We start from the raw sequence: 7,102 nt of genomic DNA, 5'->3' as shown, positions 1-7,102 counted from the left end.
ACAGATCCCCCTTCGTTTCGCGGATTTTTCGGAGGACCGTGGCGCCAGGCACCATCGTCCCGACAACTTTTGCTCAAATTTGCAGGACAGCGCCGTATCGACATTTTACTACTAATTCCAGGTCCGCGGCTTCATACTGTATCCCTATCTCAGTTTATAAGTGAATCTTTGTCACTTTCTATGCATTCCTAGCTTAATCATTCTATCTACATTCTTTACAAAATAGGGTAGCCTTGCTGTCTTAACCCTTGAAATGCATTTAGCATCCAATCTTGCATTGCGTGGGATTGGATCTTGTGGGTTTCAACCCCTCTTTTGAATGTAAAGTCTCTCCCCTAAGTGAAAACCATCAACCCTAGTGAATCTCCCTTCTCTCTCCTCGGAGTTGGAAGAGGGGAGAGCAACTAGGGTTCGATCGCGATTTTCCGCTTTACAATATGTTATATGGAAATTTTAGTAATGTGATTATTTAACTTTTCAAAATACATATATAGGTAATGTTATTAAAATTTCCATATAATATCTCATAATATCACTTCAAATATTATATATTATAACATAATAATTATTAAAATAAATAAAAATTTTAAAAAATTAAACATATAATCTTTTAGTAAAATGAATTAAATATATAATTTAAATATGTAATTTCAAAACTTGCATGATATTTCTTTTTTTTATCGATAATTTTTGTATTGTATTACTTGGAAATAATATATTACAAATATGCAAGTATAGGTGGTATAATGACTCTCGACAACAGATATCTCGGCTCTCGCCATGATGAAGAATGTAGTGAAATGTGATACTTAGTGTGAATTGCAAAATCTCATGAATCATCGAGTCTTTGAATGCAAGTTGCGCTCGAGGCCTTGGCTGAGGGCATGTCTGCTTGGGCGTCGCTTTTTTTATTGCAAGGTCTCCCCTTCCAAAGATTTGCGGTCAAACAGGTGGAGCTCTGCAACCAAGGACAAATACGAACGGACCTTGGCGGCAGGTCGGCTCTCCATCTGGGGCTCCCAAACCTAGTGGGAGGCCCCCGCATTTACTCTTGCTCATGCCTCCATTAATGGAGAAGAATAGTGATGGGGTTGGAATTAATACCAACCAAAGCAATAACGGTGGGAAAAAAACTTTCCGCCAAGCCGTTCAAGGGCTCTGCACAACTTTCCCAGACGAGGCGAAGTTCGAACCAGAGGTCCTCCATGATGCAATAGCAAGCCAAGCCCGCGAAGAAGGTGAGGTTGCCTCGGCTCCAAGATTTGTCATTAAACCTAATTCTTCCATGGTTGATTGCATTTCTAAGGAAATTTCTAGGCTTAGGGATTTTGCAAATTTTTTAGCAGCCCTTGATGTAGATAGGTCCCATCCAGACAGTATTTGAATAGATGGTTTCAAGATATTTGGTGTACAAAACTTGGCATTCATTTTTCTTTCTGTAGAATGTTACAAAAAGGGTTATTCCTTATTTTTTTCAATGATAAAGAAACATAGAAGAAAGTTATCGATAAGCAATTTTGGAATGTAGGAAATGCTTGTTTTAGGGTCGTTCCTTGGACCCCTCTTGCATGTAACGAGGAAATCATGGCACTCTCTAACCCTAAATGGGTAGTTATTAAAAATGTTCCCCCATTCTTATGGAACTGTATCTCAAAAATTACTGAACCTCTAGGCAAAGTAATTAAAATTGACTCTTTTGCTGCCTTATTACCCCATATGGATGCGAGGGTACTCATTGCTTTCAATCCTGGATCAATTTTCCCCTCTAGAATAGATATATGTATTGAAAACTAGTTATTTTCATGTCCCTTAGAGTATTTGGGGGGAATTAATGCATGTCATAAATGCAGAAGAAGTGGGAATTTCCTAAAAAATTGCCCTCTGATAGGAGGGAAAAATGTTGCCCCTTCCAAGAGGATCTCTATTCGAAACTAGTTACACTCAGCCTTGTAAGACTCCTCGAACCCTAAGAAGACTGGCCCTACTCCCCTCCTAACTCACCCTGAATCTTCATCTCTCAGCCCCTCCATCAATACACAGCCTAACTCTACCGACCCGCCACCTCCACCCAAACCTGATCCCCCACCCTCTCACCCACAAGATTGCCCTAATCCTTCCAGTGCTCCTCCCTCGATTGTTGAGTCTTTACTCAAGTATCAGATGGCCCTGAAAGAGGCCAATTTGGCTTCCAGTGTCTCTATCCCACTAGAATCTGATGTAGTTGGAGTCTCCACTAATAAAGGTGGACCCAAAACTCAAAATGCACAACAAATTGTCCTTGAAAAATTGAAAATGGTTGCAGAACACAGAAACAACTTGAATTATCAATAAGTAACCAAAAAAAGGAGATTGAGTCCTATACCATGCCCTTCCTCCAAGAGTTGATCGAAGGGGAGGATGGTGGTGCTCATGATACCACCAATGCTACCGGTTTTGTAAGTCAATCCCCCAGGGACCTGAATGTAGGGTCAATTACAACCTTCCTGGGGAGATGAACATTCCTCCAATATCAAATACTCCCTTGGGGACCAAAGTTGAGGGTGAGGAAGAACCACACCCCACCAAACCCCTTCAACTAACATCTAGTGACATTGATGGGGAAATGGGGCTTACCATCCCCCCTTCCGACCAACCTTTAGAGAAAGATCATGGTACTGGACCTGGTATGAAGTCTGATGAATTAGAGATTATCAACAATGATGGGGATAATCGATTTTCCCCAGATCTTAGAGATTTTGATTTTGGAACTAATAATGGGGGAGAAGACCTAGCTAGAAATAAATCTAAGAAAAAAAGGAGGAAAGGATCTCCTAAGGCCGCTAAAGAGATATCATTTAGGAAGGACTCATTGGGGCCCGAGCAGCTCTCTAAGCTTAGGAAGAAAAGAGGTAGACCACTTACAACAGTGGCCTTTGATGCCAGTCACCTCTCTAAGCCTGAGGAATGACCTAAGTGCTTTGAGGGGTTTAAGTCCCTGGTGGACACTCCTGAATTAACCTCCTAATGTTGAAAGCCATCTCATGGAACATCAGGGGACTTGAGGCCCTTGATAGGAAATATGTGGTCAAAAGATTTCTAAATATGCACAAGGACATTGATTTCCTTATGCTCCAGGAGCTAAAATCAGTGGGATTTACCTTAGAAGTTGATCTAAAATCCATCTGGAGGGAGGCCACTCCCTTCTACACCAATCACCCTAAAGGAAAAGGTGGAGCTGCAATTTTATTAAACCCTAAATGGGCGAATAAGGTCATTAAATGGGGACAATCCCCTATGAAAGGGCAGTATGGGCTATCATACAGAATGACAATTCCACCTTTGGCATCTGTTCAATCTATGCCTCCAATGACTACCGAGAAAGAGGGGCTTTGTGGGAATGGCTTACAAACTTGGAAGACATCCCCTAGCTCTTGGGAGGAGACTTCAACATGCTAATTAATGCACAAGATAAACAGGGAGGAAACAAGGTGGAGTGGAAAGGTGTTAAGAGAGTACAGTGGGAAATGATGGTTAAAAAGATGAGACTGATTGATCCTTTAGGAGGAAAGAAGGGAGAGTATAAATCAATATGGTACACCTGGTGTAATCACCAACAGTATAATAAGAGAGTCTATTGCATGCTCGATAGATTTTATTTCAACAAAGACTTCTTCGAAACTGTTAAAAATGAGGAAGGTATTCAATATGTTGTCATACCATATACACTATCATATCATCATCCTATTATGGTTGGATTAAAGATAACTGATAGTAGGGTGACCCCTCCAAACCCTAGCTCTAACTTTAGAATGAACACTATTCTACTAATGGATGAGGACCTGAAGTGTGCCATGTGTCTTGTCAGAATGTTTAATAAATACGGCAATAGCCAGTTGTCCAACATTGACAGATGGAACCAAAATGTTAAAACCTAGACCTCACTTTGCCAGGCTATGGGTCAAAAGAAGGCTAAGGATGCCAAAGCCTCTGAGTTACAACTACATAGTGCCCTCCAAGTGGCTGAGCTAGATCTTCAAAGGGATCCTGAGAATGTATCACTCACCAATCAGCTTATTAGGGCCAAGACTGATCTTAGAAGATTGCAAAATCAGAAAATTAAAGGATGGAGAACTAGGGCTAAATTAAATTGGTTGGATACTGGAGATAGAGGTTCTAAATTCTTCTTCCAGCTTCTTAAGATGAAACAAGCAAGAGATAAAATAGACACCATATGGGAGAAGAATAAGAACCTCTCAGAACCAACTGAAATTCTTGAGTGCTTTGCTCAGTTCTACAAGGATCTATTCTTTGTTGAACCAGTTAGGGAGGAACAGGAAAATGCCAGAAAGATAGTCTTGTCTTTGGTCCCCAAACTTATTGATAAGGAGGATAGTAGGATGCTTGAAATGGCTATTTCAAAAGAAGAAATCAGGAAAGCTATTTTTGCCCTCAATAATGATAAATCCCTTGGTCCTGATGGGTTTCTAGTAGAATTTTATAAAGAAAATATTGAATGGATTATTGATGACCTTCATTCTCTATACACTAAGGCTATACACATTGGATCCTTGGGAAAAAACATTAATCAAGGTCTAATCAAGCTTATTCCTAAAGAAGGTGACAGAACCCTACTTAAAAACTGGAGGCCTATTACACTGTTGAATGTGTCATATAAAATCTTAGCTAAGTTGACTGCATGCAGATTGGAGAAAATCATGCCTAAGATTATCAATGCTACTCAAACAGGGTTTGTTAAAGGATGTTATATATTGGAAAACCTAATTATCTGTTGGGAATCACTCCACTGGGTGAAGGAATCAGGACAAAATGGAGCCATGCTACTCATAGACTTTGAGAAAGCCTATGATAGGATAAAATGGGATTATATCATTCAGATGCTTCAATCATTAGGCTTCCCCCCTAGATTTTGTAATATGGTCAGAACTCTATTATGTGATGCCAATGCGTCTGTTGAAGTAAATGGGATAAGGTCCTCCAATTTTACACTAACTAAATCCATCAGACAAGGATGTCCTCTAGCCCTATCCCTATTTGTCCTAGCTTCTGATGCAATGTTCTACTTACTTAAGGACTCATCTATCACTCCTCCTGTTAGGGGTATATCTTTACCTAACAAAAAGGAAATCTGTAATGTCCAATTTGCTGACGACACTGCAATATTAATTAAGCTCGAGGAAGAAAACCTTGTTGCTCTACTGAAAAATATTTATCTATTTTGTCTGGCTTCTGGCAATAAGATTGCTATGCACAAATCGAATCTCCTTAGTTGGGATGACAACCCCCCAAGGTGGTTTTCAAAACTCTCTCTCAATTGGTTGGGCCCTACTTAGATTGTAAAATACCTAGGCATCCGTTTCTTTGTTCTTCCAAATCTAAAAAAAATGTGGGAATGGGTAAGGAATAAGATTGATAAGAAGCTCTCGAAATGGAACAGGAACTTTCTCTCCTTGGCTGGAATATTTTAGGTGTGTCAAAAAATATGGGCCTCATATAATATTTATTTCTCATCAACTTGGCTCTTTAAAAATTACTAATTCAATCATGTTCAAAAGCAGATTAGGGAATTCCTATGGTCAGATGGAAAGGGTACTAGGAAGTAGCATGCAGTGAAATGGGAGTGGTGCACTATGCATAAACTATTTGGTGGGATGGGGTTGAAAGACCTGAAATTACAGGGCATTGCCCTTGCCTCCAAGTGGATTCTTAAGGCCATGGAATGTAATGAGCCATGGAAAGTTCTTATAAGAAATAATATAGTATCCTCAGTCCCTAAGAAAGCCAAGAAATGGAAAGATCTCCTCATTCTTGACCTTCTTCTTGGATAGATTGAGGTATCCCCGGCTGGTTCTGATGTCTTTATGTCCTTATGGAAAGCTTGGGAACAGGTGAAGCACATGGTACATATCAAAGTGAATGGCACTATATAGGGACATATTGCCGATAACAGATCAATATGGTGGAATCTATTCCATAATGGAAAGCCATTAGCCGCTCTCCAAGGCTGCTCTGCACTGAAATGGCACAATATGGGTATTAAATATTTTGAGCAGCTATTTGAGAATGGCCAATTGAGATCATGGGAGGAGCTGAAACTTACCTTCTCTATCCCAACATCCCAGAGCAGGACCTATAACATACTTAAAATGGCTTTATCATCTACTCTCCCCCCCTCTCACCCCCCTCTCCTCCACCCCCCCTTCTCTGCACTTTGTTGGACTGATGGCACACCTCTCTCCTCCCTTAAAGCTAAATGCATCTATTCTTGACTTACCGAGGCTGATACCATTTTTCTGCACCTTAATAGATGTTGGGGTCTAAATTGGGAACCAAAGGACTGGAAAGATAGGTTGTGTAAATTTTGGATGGCTCATAATGAACCAAAAAAATAATTCTTTGGCTAGCATCTACTGTTAAATAAACTCCCCATAAAAGATAAGGAGGGTAATTTCCTAAATTGTAACATATGCAGAGTACCTGAAACTGTGAAACATATATTTTTTGAATGCCATTTTGCAAAAGAAATATGGAGATTGTTTGGCTTTAATTTGGAATCTAACTCTATTGAATACATAGATGTTATTCTAGGCTATATCAAGGGCTGTAGGAAAATTGCAAATATCTTTTGGTCTTGTTTTTCTTTGGAGGTTCTTTGGCTCATATGGAAGTATTGTAATGATGACATCTTTAATAACAATACCAGGCACCTCACTGACTCTCTTAGGAGACTCATTATTTACTCTATCTCTATGCAGGTCACTATTGTACTTAATCTGGACTCGAACAAATTTGACAGATGGATCAAGGAAGGGGCTACTACTGTTTACATCTGAGAGTTATCTCACGGATTCTCTTGGGAGAGGGATGAACCGGGCAAGGCCACATTTGAGCAAGCACTAATGGCCTTTATGAGGCACATGGAGCGTAGACAGATACACATGGAGATCACTCAGGAGGAAGCTGACCTGATTCATGAACGCACCTCTCATCCCCATAAACATGTCATACTTGATGGTTGAGTGGAAGTGTGGCAGGATGGAAACTTGGGGTGGGTGGCTTGGATCCCCCCACTGGGAAACAACTCTTCATCAGATTCTGAAATCTT

The 7,102-nt window shown here is 40.2% G+C and overlaps 1 non-coding gene across 1 annotated transcript; it reads left to right on the top strand.

The window, feature by feature from the left end:
• Positions 1-748: 748 nt before the first annotated feature.
• Positions 749-902, top strand: LOC131029592 (5.8S ribosomal RNA). The gene has a single exon (XR_009102796.2). It is a non-coding gene; the product is annotated as a 5.8S ribosomal RNA (ribosomal RNA).
• Positions 903-7,102: the final 6,200 nt, after the last annotated feature.

This window comes from Cryptomeria japonica, chromosome 3 (assembly GCF_030272615.1).
Source record: "Cryptomeria japonica chromosome 3, Sugi_1.0, whole genome shotgun sequence".
Lineage (NCBI taxonomy): Eukaryota > Viridiplantae > Streptophyta > Pinopsida > Cupressales > Cupressaceae > Cryptomeria > Cryptomeria japonica.
This window is presented reverse-complemented; position numbering and strand designations above follow the sequence as displayed.